Below are 15,741 nucleotides of genomic sequence, written 5' to 3'. Positions count from 1 at the left end.
AATAGATTTGAAGGTTACCAAACTAGTAATAATTGTTAAAGCCTAGACAACAACTAGTGTACTCATTTGGGTTTAATGAGATTTTACTTCCATAGAACCAACCATAGGATCAGAAGGCAAGCTCTGAGTAGACACAATTGCACTACCCCAAAATGATGAGTTCTCAAGCTGTCTCCTGTATAGACAATATCATGGGAAAGGGGAGACAAATGTCAACAAATTATTTAAGATAAAATGGGGATAGTTTGTAAAGCTGCAAGAAGAAAAGTACAGAGGTGACTATTTAGATGTAGTTGTGCTGAGAACCTATGATTCTAATTTGTTACATAATATGTGAATTGATCAGATATTCCTTCTCTAAATAAATACTGGAAATGTGTTTTTATAGTAATTTTATTAAGAAATTTGTTTTTATAGTAATTTTATTAAGAATTGCAACAGTAAAAAATTAATGCAAATTGAAAAAAGCAAGAATAAAAATAAAAGTTGCAGGAAAAAGGAGAAAAGAAAAAAAGAATATATTAAAAAGAAAAATATATAAAGAAGTGGCTTCCCACCTTCATCAAAATAAACAATTTTAGTAACTTATCTTCTCTTAAAATACAGCAAATGATTTCTTATTCCCATATCAATCTCTCATCAATAAATAAATCCATAAAACCACATCATTTCCAACCTGATGTCCCTTAAGGGTCACGAGAGATAACATATGTATTTTAATCTTGATCAAATAAAGTTTATATTCCTTCCTTTTACTTCTAACAATCCTGATTTTTAATCCAGCCAAATAATGTCCTAGATTAGAACTTAATTTCTTTCTTTGTTTTCTTTGTCTCTTCTCATAAAATTCTTCAAAAACTTTAACAAGCCTCTTCTGTAACTTATAGTAATATATGAATTGACATCTATGCAATGTTTTGGATTCAGTTCCCAAAAACTGCTGTGGACACCATGGAAATGTGAATATTGTTCCTGTCTGCAATTCTGTCTGCAAGTACATTGCAAGATCATGGGAGAAAGTCATGACTATTGTAAGAAACAGATGCTATATTCATATCCTCATTCATTTCAAAGGACTTAAAAGTAAAGGTAAAGGTTCCCCTTGCACATGCGCTAGTCATTCCCAACTCTAGGGGGCGGTGCTCATCTCTGTTTCAAAGCCGATGAGCCAGTGCTGTCTGAAGATGTCTCCGTGGTCATGTGGCCAGCATGACTAAATTCCAAAGGCGCATGGAACACTGTTACCAAAAGTGGTCCCTATTTTTCTACTTGCATTTTTTATGTGCTTTCGAACAGCTAGGTTGGCAGAAGCTGGGACAAGTAATAGGAGCTCACTCCGTTACGTTGCACTAGGGATTCGAACCGCTGAACTGCCGATCTTTCGATTGACAAGCTCAGCGTCTTAGCCATTGAGCCGCCATGTCCCTTTACTTACAAAGACTTAGAAGCCCTCAAAGCCTTAACATAAACATGTATTTCTGCATGTCTCCAGGAAGTCCTGGAACAAGTTTTCTCTGTATATTTTCTAGGGGTGGGAGGCAGTACTTACAATTACTCTTCAAATTATAATCTAAGAATTGTGAAAATGTTAGAATCTACATCTCTCAAAATTTCAAATCAGATCTGAAATTCACATGGGTCATATTACTCATTGCTTTTTCCATCTTCCCACCTCTAAAGTTGCAATGTCATTGTCTGAGTCACCCAAGATTTGTTTTGCAAAACACTCTTTGGAATGTCTTCCGGTTGCTAAAAATATCCTGACTTTCTTAACAAAGGCTAGACCTCAGGGCAGATATCCAGGGGTTAATGGGAGCCATAAATAACCATGTAGAGAGTTACAGGTAATCATTGAAATGATAGACAAGTCTGGCATCAATGTCTAAGCTAATATGGGCATATTTATCCCCATCAAGTGCTTTTTACAGAACCCTTATTCTTACAAAAAAAAATTCATAGCTAGGAAATATCTATTAGGCATGTACATAATTAAAGATACAGAAAGATTTTTAATGCTCCATCAGACCTAGGCATTTTACAGCCCTTTGGTACCCTGTCCAACCTGAGATAAATTGAAAATTAGAAATCAAATGTAAATACATGTATGCCCTGCACACAATATAACTGCATTGTTTTTATTTTAAAAGTGACTGCCATATTTTTCTTTCAATTTACTTATGTGTGTATGTGCCTATGCATCTTTAGTCCCCGTTTCTCCTGTGGCCACTTGGGAAAACTAATTGCCCAGCCCTGTTCTAGATCTACTTGAAAGCTTCTCAGCCACATCTTCTCAACCAACAACAAAGGAATTAACATGAAGTGGATGAATCTTTAGCCTGACCCAGCAAGATGGTTCTTCTATTTTCATGAAAGGGTAAAAAAAAAAAAGTGCTGTGTTCATTGTAAGGCTAAATCCCCCTACCATAATTATAAGTAGAAACCTATGCTAAATTTAAAAGTTTGTCTGTAGATACGAAGCTCTCTGAGGAGAAGCATGGGAAGGTTCACAAGGAACTTTAAATTATAACTTGTTCGTACAGTGATATGCAAATATATTGAGAAAGAAATGTATTCTTTGCAATATACAATTTCAAATTATGATTTGAGAATGGATTGGCAACTTCCATTTGGCAATTTGACAGAAAAAAAAGAAAACAGGCATGGACCGAATCAAAGATGGGTTTCAGCAGGTTCTGACCAGTTCTGGAGAACTGGTAGCGGAAATTTTGAGTAGTTTGGAGAACCGGTAAATACCACCTCTGACTGGCCCCGCCCTCATCTATTCTCTGCCTCTTAAGTCCGAGCTGATCGAGAGGAAATGGGGATTTTGCAGTAACCTTCCCCTGGAGTGAGGTGGGAATGGAGATATTACAGTATCCGTCCCATGCTACACCCACCAAGCCATGCCATGCCCAGTAAGCCACACCCACAGAAGTAAACACATCACAGGAGTAAAAAATTTTGAAACCTACCACTAGGCCGAATATTCAAGGATCCATTTGATCACTTAACATTATTTCTGATTCCTAATAGTATTATGTTATTCATGGATTAACCACAAAACCAGAAATAGCCAGATTCAAACAGTGTAGAGTCACAGTGATTTTCCAATCACAATAAATGGTTTTATACAATACACTAAGTTAATGGTTTAATATGATTTATAAATCTTGTCTGTCATTGGTTTGTTTTTTCCCATTTAAAACTTATCCCATTTTAGCATTATATTTAAGTAGGATAAATAGGTAAAAAGTAATTATAATGCGGCTAAGCAAAGTATATTTGCTTCCAAATTCTAATGGGCTAAAAATTCCATGATTCATGTGATTAGGCAGAATTTCCCAAGACACTGAGACATATTCATTCTACTCGTTTCACTTAATTGAAAGGTGGGAAGATTGAATGCTGTTAAAATAAATACCTTTTCCTACAATTCTTAATGACTTATGGAATGTGTATTGGAGTGTGATCAAGAATATATCAAGCTTCTGGGGTTTTTTTAAAGTACCCCTGTGCATAGGAATGGCTGGGCTAGATAAATAACTTAAAAGTGTTAATTCGTCTGTTCACATACATTGCGACTGTAATTATTGAGATTAAGTGAAACCTTTTGTAAGGCAGATTTTCCACATATTTTGTATGTCTTGTTAGTAAAACAACGTCTTACAAAATATTTTGTATTCATTGCTTTTAAAAAGGAAAGATTCCTTCAAGTAAAGGTCATCATTGGATGGCAATTACTTCTCAGAGAGACATGGTGAGCTGGACTTGGACACTATAGCCTCCTATGATGGAATACCAGTGTCTGTGTGTGTGTATGCAAAAAAAAAAAAAAAAAGGAGGGACGGAAGGAGAAAGAGAGAAAGACAAGGAGAGAGGGAGAGAGGGAGAGAGACACAGAGAGACAGAGAGATAGAGACAGAAAGAAAATGAATGATGCATGTAAGATTCTTTACTGATAGAGACAAACCCCAGGATACCTTTCTAATTCCATCATGCTGATAGAGACAAAACAAAAAAGCGAAAAGGCAGCAGTAACCACCACTTCCTCATGCGTGCATACTAGAATCGGTGAAGAAAAAAATGACAACCCAGTTGTGTCATAGTTGACGCATTACATTGCAGTGACCATGCTATGTTGGCTTGGCAACAAAGCATCATTAGTCAAAAGAACTTATTAAATAATAAATCTGCTTAGCCAAAGAATTGCTTTATCTTCTTTTTTTTCTTCTCCCAACAGTAAAGCCAGATTCTAAGCTTTTCTTCCCTCTTTCAATTTATCTGCACAGAATAAAATATCCCCCTTTGTCCTGAAAGGACCTTGTTTGCAGGAGGCTGTGCCTTCTGTACTTCTGCCTTTTCTCATTAGATTTACAATGAGATCTTCTGCTGAATGAAGCACACAGGCTTCTCTTTTGTTGTTGTTGTTGTTCGCTTGTGTTTGCCTGTGTGCTGTCAAGTATCACCCAAGTTGCCTGCCACACATTCAGAGAAGAGAACCTGGAAGTCAATTCCCAAGAAGGCAGACTTGACTCTCCTCTGGAGGGAAAACTAGGGCTACCTGCAGATGTACTGACTCACAAGACATCTTTCCCAGCATTTTCTTATAGTTGAAAAAGTAATCTTCTGATGATTATTTTCTTACAATCTGTTCTTCTGGGCTTTTGCATTTTTCAAAGCTGCTTCAAGGATATTGATCTAATTGAATTTAACCCTAATCGCTTTTATTTTTAAAGCAGAGTTTTATTATTAACTCAGTAGGAAGATGAGCCGTAGTTTATAGAAATCATTGCTGAGAACAATGGGGTCCAAAGAGGAGATGTTGCTGCTGAAATATTAGCCATTCCCTGGGCGAGTCTTCTTGCCCACAGAATTGAAGCCCTTTTGCAATGCCCAAACAAGTTTCTCTCCCTCTCTCCCTCCCTCCCCCCTCTCTTTCCCTCTCCCTCTCCCTTTGCCTTTATCTCTATCCTGCACTGGTCTTTCTCTCTCTCTCTCTCTCTATCACCCCTCTCTCTTTCCTTCTCTTTTAAAGGAGCTCCCTCTTCCCTTCACCTCATCTTGATCCTGTTGAATTTTTGTTTCCTTCTATGTTAGTAATGCTACAAGAAAGGAGTAGAGGTTATGTGTGTATGTGTGTATGTATGTATGTATGTATGTATGCATGTATAGAGTGTGTGTTAACATATTTCTCAGTGTGAGAATGACTTGTGTATGAGAGAAAGATTGGCCTATGCAGATGAAAGGTCAATTAATTATCTAAATAGCAAGCTTACTTTATAAGCAGTTCATTTTAATTTGTACTATTAATTTAGCTCATTGTTTTTGTTCTAATCCTATTAAGGTTGGAGACACTTGGGCTTTTGCAAGTAGAAATATACAGATATACATATGCCTATATATATATACATTCAGCACATATATACAACTGTGTAACATACACATTTCTTGTGTTGAGAAGAATATATAGGGTTGAGCTTGAAATTAGCAAGGCTAGGTTGTTGTTTTTTTGCTATTAAGTCATAGTTTTGCATAGGCAGAAAAAAAGGTTATTAAAGCTCTCATAGCTAAGACTTTCCTTGTTCACTAAGCCAGTTTTAAACAGAGAACTGTTTAAATTGAATTGAATCCTTTTAATCAGGGGTGAAATTCAAAATTTTTCCTTACCAGTTCTGTGGGCATGGCTTGGTAGGCGTGGCAGGGAAAGGATACTGCAAAATCTCCATTCCCACCCTACTCTGGGGCCAGCCAGAGTGGGGTGGGAGTTGAGTAGTTCTCCAAACTACTCAAAATTTCTGCTACTGGTTCTCCAGAACCTGTCAGAACCTGCTGAATAGCACCCCTGTATTTAATCCTTCCCTTCAAAAATGCTGTCTGGTTCTATGTTTTTTTATTGTGATTGTTTCCCTTATTAGAGATGGTATAGATATATAGAAAAGAAACTTACATGAAGTTTCATGCTAGGATTACATGTACTTTGAAAATTATTTGGCAAAAAGGATATAGGTCTCACACAAGTGCAATCCCTCTCTGCTACTAATTACAGCAGCCATGTCGTTTTTCAGGCTTCTGCACAGGCCTGGAAACTGCTATTATTTTCAGAAATCACACACTAAATATTCTTAAAGTGACAACATTATTAAACTCATGCAGAAGTTGGAAAAAAAGATATGCTGCTTTAATTTCCAGCAGAAATTAATATAGCAATTAAATGTGCTATGCTCATGTGACACTACCTCATCACTCTGAAGGGTGAAGAGCCCTATTCTACCTTGAGAACTACAGGGTAGAACCTAATCTCCCAAGTTAAAAATAGCAGCACCTGTCAGGTAGCAAAGTCTTGATGCCTCATGAATACTAAACCAGGGCAGAGAAATCCAATCTATGATCTGGACAGAAGAATATACACATGATGTGATAGAAGGCTTCTGTACTTATTAATAAATAATAGTACTAGGCTGTTCTGCTTCTAGTGTTGCATGCAGATGGAAACACAAAAAGAAATCATAGAGTTTAGTAGTAGCATGGTATTTTCTTTTTTAAAAAAAATAAATTCTATTAGATCATCTGATAGTAACCAACACAGCTATGCTTCCATCTCATTGATCAATTGAGGACCCAGTTTGTGGGGGCAATAAGCTGACTTTGTATAAATATACAAAAGTATGAAGGCTATTGTTTAACGCATTGTAAGCCGCCCTGAGTCTCCGGAGAAAGGCGGCATATAAATCAAATTTTTTTTAAAAAAAATCTTCCCTCCCACTGGACCATATGGAAATCTCGCATTCCATCTCTGAACAGGGACACCTGCTGTATATCCTCTGGTCTTTCAATGAAGCTATCCCAGGGTTGATGGAATTATGTTTGAAAGATATGCTTGAAGGCAATTACTGAAATATAATTAATTGAACTGCTATAAAGTTGGAGACTCAGTGAACAGCTTGGATGCATTCCTTCTCATTAGCAAAATCAAAATAAACTAATACATTATTTATTGTGAAAATCTTATGCATATCATCAATTCCCTTATTTTAATTTTTTTATAATGTGCAGAGAGCTGCAATATTTTTTTGGTCTAAGAAGAGTATATTTTAACAATGGCTGTGATGGTTATTCATATGATAGCATGTCTACTAACAAAACTATCTTACTTCAGCTTTATTAGATCCTTAGGAACTTTGAAATTACTGTGATGATTTAAAAATTATGATAGCAACTGCACAACAAACTGAAAAAGGCTGTTTAGACACTCTTTTGTCAAGCTTCTCCATGTACGTATTTCCCCAAATGTTTCTATGTTGTTTTTCTCCAGGGGTGTTACCAAATAGATCTTCTATTATGCACTTTTTCCAACATTCATGGAAGCTGAAAAGGGGACAGGACAGATCATAGTTCATGAATAAATATTCATATTTTTCATTGCTTCTTCCCTCTTTACTTACTAAGATCAATTAAGAATAGAAACACAAAACAGTCATACAATGTCTTTGCTGACAGTTCTACAACAGTTCTGGCAAACTTGGTTTTTGTTTGGTTCTTCTACAATCAGGCTCTGACTAGCCTCCATTAGTGCTGATGATGTCCATTTCAAGATCTGTTTATCCTCTGGGAGGGAATAGTCTGCAGAGATGAATAGTGTATGTGTATGAGAATAAGATTAAGTGTATGCGTAAAAATGGTAAAAATATGCAAAAATTGCATTCATATAGGTGAACATAATAAAAGCAAGAAAGGATGTGTTCCGGATTAAGTGTCAGATTAAATTTCCCAAATGTGCAATAAATAAAGCCAGTAGATCAAAATCTAGTAAGATCAACATTGTTTTTCTAGGAAGGCTTCCTTATGTTTTAACAGCAGTATGTGATCTCTTTCACTAACTATTCTTCTCCATGGAGAAGCATCACCTATTCAACATTGTGCAAGTGCTACAAAAATGTTAAAAGCACAACAAATCCTTCTAGAAACAAAGACATTTGCTTCTAGAGGCATTGTAGGAAGAGAACCATATTAGTCTATGATAGCAAAAAATCAGGAGACTGGTGGCATCTTTTTTTATTAACTTTTTTTAAGCTTTCAGGATCTGTAGCTCACTTCATCAGATGCCTAGAGTAGCTTGACTGATGTGGGTTTTACAGTGGGAGGAAGGGAAGATTGGTTATGTGGATGCAAGGTACATGTGAGACAGATTACAAGTACTTTATGAATTAACAAATGTAATGTGCTAAAAGCCTGTTGTGTTTGTTTAGATAGCCTGAAACCTTTTGAGGGATGTGAATTCAGCAATCTCTCACTCAGTTTCAGTTTCAATTTATATAGATGCTTTTCTTGGCAAAGTGACTGGAGAATGGTTAATGGTTCTAGCAGTCTAATTTTTCCAAAATATTCACTGTGAAATAGTGCAATCGAGTGTCCTGAGGAAATTCAAAAGCTCTGATATTATTTTGTCCTTGTTTTGAGTCAAACTTCAGTCCATTAATTTTTTTTCCCCAAAATTTGGCCCATATATCTTAAATAGAATCTTATGTGGAATCCAGAGGGACAGTACTGTCATACATCATTAGACAAAGAATATGTGAAGCCACCTCTGATTCTTGTGTGATCTATTTTTGTGGTTTTAATTGGTCCTCCCTGATGGCACTCCATGCAGCTGATGAAACTATGGCTCACAAAAGCATATGCCATTTTAGTAAAATGTGTTAGCCAGAAAAGGTGCTGCAAGACTTTGCTGATTTTTACTTAATGTAGCAAAACTTTAATTGTGAAAGCACCATTTTTAAAAAAACGAGATTATCAATAAAAACCAAAAGTAAGCAAGACTGAGATTTGTGTCATTGCCAGACACAAATAAGTGTAGGCATGAATTCAGCAAGCACTATGGATGGCAAATAAATTATCCCTTGAAATTTAAGAATGAAAGGAAAGGATCAAAAAGGAGAGAAAAGAAATAAAAGATCAGACGCTAAAAAAAAAAAAAAAAACCCTCCACAGGAATGTTCCTAGATCAAAAGATGTATCAAAATGTTTCTTTCCATTAGCTTTGTGAAGGGCAAGCAATCAACAGCAAATCAACAGCAAATTGGTTAAGTGATCAAAAAGTCTTTGAACAGTAGTCTCCCCAAAATAAGTCAAGGTCTGAAAGAAATTGCCACATTATATTTGGTAAAGAACAATTCATAATAACAAGAGGCAACCAGATCCTTTCTCCTGCCTTCAAGGTAGCTATCCTGCCCCCAAGGTTGATCTACTTCTTCTTATCACAACAATCTGGTCAGTTTGTTCAGCAGCAGGAGACCTATCAGTAAAACATACCAAGAGAGAGAGAGAAGAAAACTGTCTGATGCTGATACACATTTGTCAACAAAGAAATACAACTGTTGATATCTAAGGCCAAGGCACACATCAGAAGAATGTAATCCATTCCCCTAACCCGTAATCCTTCAGGAAAGTTGCACCATAATTATAATAATCCTCAGCCACTACCTATCTGAATTCATCTCCTAGGAAAGACACATATTTCAAAAATCTGATCAGACTACTGCTAATGTTGGTAAAACTTGGAAAAGGAAAAAATTGTATTGAGATAAAAAGTGGATTAAAAAGGGACTAGTCGTGTATGTCCACTATTTCATATTTTTAGCAGTTTTTCAGTATTCATCAATTATCTGGAATTGCACAAGTAATTGAATAAGTATTTATTTAAGTGATGTCTTTCTATTATGAAGAATACCAAACTCTGGATTTTGCTTGATTGTGTCCAACATTTTTTTTATTTGTGAAGGGGAGGAAGATATAAATATTTATAATAGAATACATCACAAGTGTAAGTATATATATATAGAGAGAGAGAGCTAGTCCTCAACTTACAACCATTCATTTAGTGACCAGAGTTACAAAAGTATTGAAAAAAGTGATTTACGACAGTTTTTACATTTACAACTGTTGCAGTATCGTCATGCTTACATGATCAAAATTTGGGAGTTTTGTAATTAGCATGTAATTATGACCCTTGCACTGTCCTGGGGTTATATTATCACCATAACCCTCCCAGCTGGCTTCCACCAAGCAAAGTCAATGGAGGAAGCCAGATTCACTGAACAACTGCATGATTCACTTAACAACTCCACTAATTTGCTTAATAACTGTGGCCAAAAAGGTCATAAAATGGGGTGCAACTCACTTAATAACTGTCTTACTTAGCAAAGGAAATGTTGGGCTCAATTATGGTAAATTGAAATAGTACCTGGTGTCTGTTTCTTATGCATCATATGCAGAGATCATTTCTTAGAAAGAAAGTATTCAACGGGTGCTTTATTACATTGTTTGTTTTAAATGACATTTTAAAAATCCAATTATAAATCATATATAATAATATGCACATACCTCAAAACAGTTTACACAAATTGCAATTAAACTCTGAAATGGAGCATTACTTTTTTAAAAAAATGACTATTTCATATCAATGTTACATTTGTGTAAAAATGTTTTTAAATCATTAGAAATATTGAAAAACTTGCAAAATAGAAAATGGATTAAAATCCACCCTCTCTCTAAATCTTTGTAGCCTTAGCCCTGGTATTATCAGGGGGTTTCCCCACCCCCTTCCTTTCCATTCACTTGTGTCCAGTTCTCAGAGAACTTGGACAAGCCTCATTTCATTCCCAGGATAGGCCTCACCAAATGACTCTTGCTGATTACATTGTTAGAGTTCTAACAATCCTGTTTTCTACAGATAGAGAACTGGGGTTGAGAAATGGTTTTTTTTTTTTTTTTACGCAACTCAGGCACCAAAATCCATGATACTCGTTCTCATTCTGCATCTGATGATTTTCATCCATTTTGCCTCGAGGGTTAGTCCTGTTAGACTTTTGCAGCAAATACAACAGAGAATCTTATATTACTTTGATTAGATTCATATCTCACCTTCTCTATGGGAACTCAGGGTGGTATAAATAGCACTTCCATCTCAACTTTTCCCCACAACGATAATGTTGAAAGGTAGGCTGAGCTGAAAAGGAAGGATTGACCCAAAATTTCCCAAAAACCTTACAGGCAGGTGGTGCTACGAATCTGGGTCTTCCCCATTTTGGTCATAACCTTCACCACTATACCATATTATGTTTTAGCACTGCAGAGCTTTGTGGTCCCATATTATCATTACACCACATATAATATAAAATTATCACATAAAATCTGATATGATTTTTTTAGACTGTGGAGATTTATTCTCTTCTTGGTAAGATCCAGTGCCTTTTAAAAAGCTATGTTACAGTACTAAAAATTTTTGCTCAGCATGGTGGTTTAGAATATGAAATATAAGACTGGTGGAAAAATAGAATCATTCTTCAGAGAACAGTTATCTAAGCAATGGGAACTGCTTAGACTCCTTAGAGGAGGACAGGAATGACCCAGAAATCACATATCAGCAATAAATATTCTCCAGTGGTAAGTCCTCAAAACAGTTCTAGTGATATGGTCATATTGTCTTGAATGGTATGATGAGACCAATGTCTGCTTTTGAAATGCCTTCACAATGTAGGTTAATTGGTTTTTTTTTCTGCAAATCCTACGACATTTCAGTGTTTATTTGAGAGAATGTCTATGACCTGTATAAGACCTATGACCTATAAACAGAATACCTGGGCCATGCCAAACTTCAAAGTTAAATTTTCTTTGATCTTCCATCTATAAATCTGATAATCCATACTCAGGCCAGCACTGAGAAAGTATGTTGTCTAGCAGATAGCGTTGGACTTGGAATTCAGATTCCCTTGAACTCTGTGGGTGGCCTTAAAGCAAACCATGCCTGTGCAATATCTGTTGCCTATCTGCAAAAAAGGAGCCTAAATGAGAAAGAATAAACATTTACCTTCTGTACCTTATAAAGAACAAAATTTTGCTCTCTTTCTCAGATAAGACCTCCCAGTTGTATCCTGATTATCCAAAGTGGTGTCAGTTTTCTATGTTCTTATCATTTTCATCAACCAAACTTGAATTACTTTTTACCCCTCTTGTGATTCAGTTTTAGAAGAGCCGATTGTGGTTCTTTGCAATTAGTAAAGTCTGTACTTGGCATCCACAGAAATGAATGAAATTCTTGCAGAGGCTCTAAGGCTGCTCTCCAGATTAGGAGTCAGGCAGTGGTGCAACTTCAGGCTTCTGTTCCATTCCAATGCATTTCCCCCTATATAATATAGGTGTTAATATTCAGGTTGGAGGCAGACTACTTTTAACTCTTGAGATATATATCCATAATAAAAAATAAAAATGATGGTGTAAACAAAATAAGGCACAAACATGAAAATGGATGTGCATGCACACATACATGTACACACAAAATGGAACATCATATACTTTTAATATTTTAAGTTTTTTTTTTTAAAGATAGGCATTGTATAGTTAGGTTTAATTTTTCATGATTTTATAGAGATGGATCACTTCTGAATCTGTCTCTAGAAGTTGTAGTTGTTGATCAAATTCTAGTATTATTTCTTTGATCTGTTCTTCCGTATTACTTGTTGTCTTTACTTGCTACTCCCTTCATCCTTACCAAGTGTAATAATTGTTTTTAAGCTATCACCCACTTGCATCACATACCCAAAATACAGTATGCATTGATCATAGTATTAGGGAACTTTAAGTCTCTACTTGACCCAAGACTGACTGACTAGTTCTTCTTGCAGTCATTGGTGTTCCTGGCAACTATCTTGGTCCCATAATTAGAAGGCAGCTTTCTTTTGTTCTTTCTCAGTGTGATACACTATACTAATATGACAAAATATTGCTTTAACTATTCTGATGTTTGTTGTTATAGAAATATCCACATCTTTCATGGCCATGTCTAAATTTGTCATTATCTTTTCCTAGGATTAATACCCTCTCTATTTCTTCAGCACACTGTCAGTCAAGAGCCCAAGAAAACATCTGTTCTTGAGCCCAAGAAAACAAAACTATCACATTCACTTCTTCACTTGCAATTGTAAATTCAACAACCATGCAGCATGACATTCCTTTTGCTTAATAGTTAACATTAACCTGATATTTTCTCTTTCCCTTTTTATTTTCATGAGCTCTTGCATGTCCCTTTTACTTCTGCCAACAGTTTCATCTCCATTTTTCCCATTATTAGTGTTTCAGCCCCCAGCTCTGAATCCAGCTATCATTTCTTCCAACCATGCCATTCTCATAACCTCTTCTTTTGACCCTCTGAAACGCCGCTTCATTGATTACAACAAAATGTTTGACTATATAGATCATGCATGATCTACATACTTAAACATTTTGTTGTAATTACTGACACAGAGGTTTCATGCAGAGGTTCAAAAGAAGAGGTGTTTATAACAGTTCCAATGTTGTCCTTTGTTCTTATTTATCCAGATTTATATATTCTATTCACATTGCACCTTTTCTTCAAGAGCTCAAGATGAAAATCTTCCCCCTCCCATATTTTCTATACAGCTCTGTGAAATAGGTTGGGCTGAGAGAGAATAATTGGTTCAAAATCCCAAGTGATTGCTTGTTTTGAGAGCTGCCTCTAGGAACTTCTTAGAAATTTTAATTCAGATATTTAATTCAGATACATGTAACATATTCCAAAATCTTCTTGAAGGAACCCTTCTGTCTTCTTTCCTATTTTGAGTGGATTGCAAACATTTTGTCCTTCATCCATGTCCATCCCTTCTTTTATACACATATGTAGCATGAAGGTCATTTATAGGAATCAAACAGCCACAGATCCAAATATGTCATAATTATGTAATAATGTGATAGAGCTGCCCTTTTGCATTTTCCTCTCCATTATTCATCTTACGTCCCTCTGACTTTTCCTTAACAGTATTTACATTTAGTATCCCTTTTAATGTATACATCTTTCATAGGATTTTAAATTAAACTTTCTGACATTGTGACTCTTAGAATCTTAAGGCTTTTTTCCCCCCTTCTGTTTGGTCATATCTAATTCTCTGAGATGTCCTGGACAAGTCCCTGCAGTTTTCTTGGCAAGATTTTTCAGACGTGGTTTGCATTGCCTCCTTTCTAGGGCTGAGAGAAAGTGAATGGCCTAAAGTCACTTAGCTGGCTTTGTACCTAAGGCAGGATTATAACTCAGGTTCCATTTCTAGCCTAATGTCTTAACCACTACACCAGACTGAGTCTCACATAAGCAACAGTATACTAATATTTGCCTTCCTCTACAAATATTTCCCTTTGGCAATTTATGAACTTAATAGCAAGTTGCCTTTCCTTCTTTTTCTGACTTTTTCTATTCTACAATCTTGTTTGTAATAATGTGGTTGTTAAAGAGAGCTGAATATCTGGAAAAAAAATAACAAATTGTTGATACTAATAAAATTATTGTGTCGGCTTGGATTTCACACTGATTTGAATGGGCTGTATTATAAATGTCCATTTCTTTATCAGAGGTCCTGTACGGTAGCTTTCACGCAGTTTTATTACAAGTGGCAATCAGTAAGTTTTTACAAGGTACCAAGGGGACAATGATAGGGAAATTTCAATCAGCTGTTAAAGCTATTATAGACTTCCTGCTGAGGAAGAAGAATCAAAGTTCTACCCTTACTACTATTCAAGCAAGCAACCAACCAGGAATATGGAACACTATAGTGTGTTTTCATCTAAATGAATATAATTTAAGACTAAAGCAGCAAACCAGGGCGAATAGTGTATATTTCAACTGTATTTGTGCTTCTTTATACAAGCTTTTGATAGACATATTGTGCAGCTTAGTGAGGCATCCTATAGAGAGCAATATAAGGTGACCTACATTCAGAAGTTCTTCAATCATTGTTATGCTGATATGTTTAATATACAATTTTGCTGATTCGCTGCCATGTAAAACTTAGATGTAAATGTCATTGTAGTAGCAGCCAATTGATAGATTGATTCTTTGTGAACTTCTGGTCTCCTTTTAAAATAGTAGCTACATCAGTGGTATCATATCTGATAGCAACAATTTCTATATTTGATATATGTGCTTAAGTGGCTATATATATGTGTATGTGTGCTTAAGTGGCTATATATAATTCACAAAATTATAAGAAAAATTCACACAATCTCACCTCTGGAATTCTCAAAAGTGCTTTTTTCCCCCACTAAAGGCAACTGGATTGTTTTTTCCTTGAGAAAGAGGAAGTAAATGTTTCACTTCTCATCCAAGAAGCTTCATTAGTTCTGATGGTGTTAGGGGTGGGGAATGGAAGGATAGGTTCTGGCAGTTGAGACTGGCCGGGTGGGGGACGAGGGGATGTCGTGAAAGGATAGTTCTGATGGGGGATGAAAGAATAGGTTCTGATAGTATGGAGTGGGGATGGAAGGATTGTATTTCTTTGCAGTCATCTGGTCCTTAGCACTCTCTGAGAACTGTTGAGGGCACTTCGGTTCACCTGAATCAGGGTGCAATTGGTTGTGGAATCTTCTTGGAACTACTGCAAAGTCTGCATTGTAAACTGATAGGTAGTGTTTTATTTCTTCTTCTTCCTCAAAGAAAAACAGTCCAGTAGCCTTTTGAAGAAAAAAAGCACCTTTGAGACAACTTTGATCTGGATAATTGAGAATCTCCTCAGACACTTCTGGAATTCATTCCTGAATTAGTGTCTTAGCCATCCTGGATAGTATGCTTGGATTTATAATCAAAACCATAAAGAAATCAGTAACAAGATTTTTTTTAAAAAAAAACATTTCTAATGGTACATTTGAAGTTCCTTCTAACACTGATGTGCGTTTTGGAAC

The sequence above is a fragment of the Pituophis catenifer genome, unplaced genomic scaffold (genome assembly GCF_029215685.1).
Source record: "Pituophis catenifer annectens isolate HBS135680 unplaced genomic scaffold, rPitCat1.0.hap2 SCAF_3, whole genome shotgun sequence".
NCBI lineage: Eukaryota > Metazoa > Chordata > Lepidosauria > Squamata > Colubridae > Pituophis > Pituophis catenifer.
Note: the sequence above shows the minus strand (reverse complement) of the source record.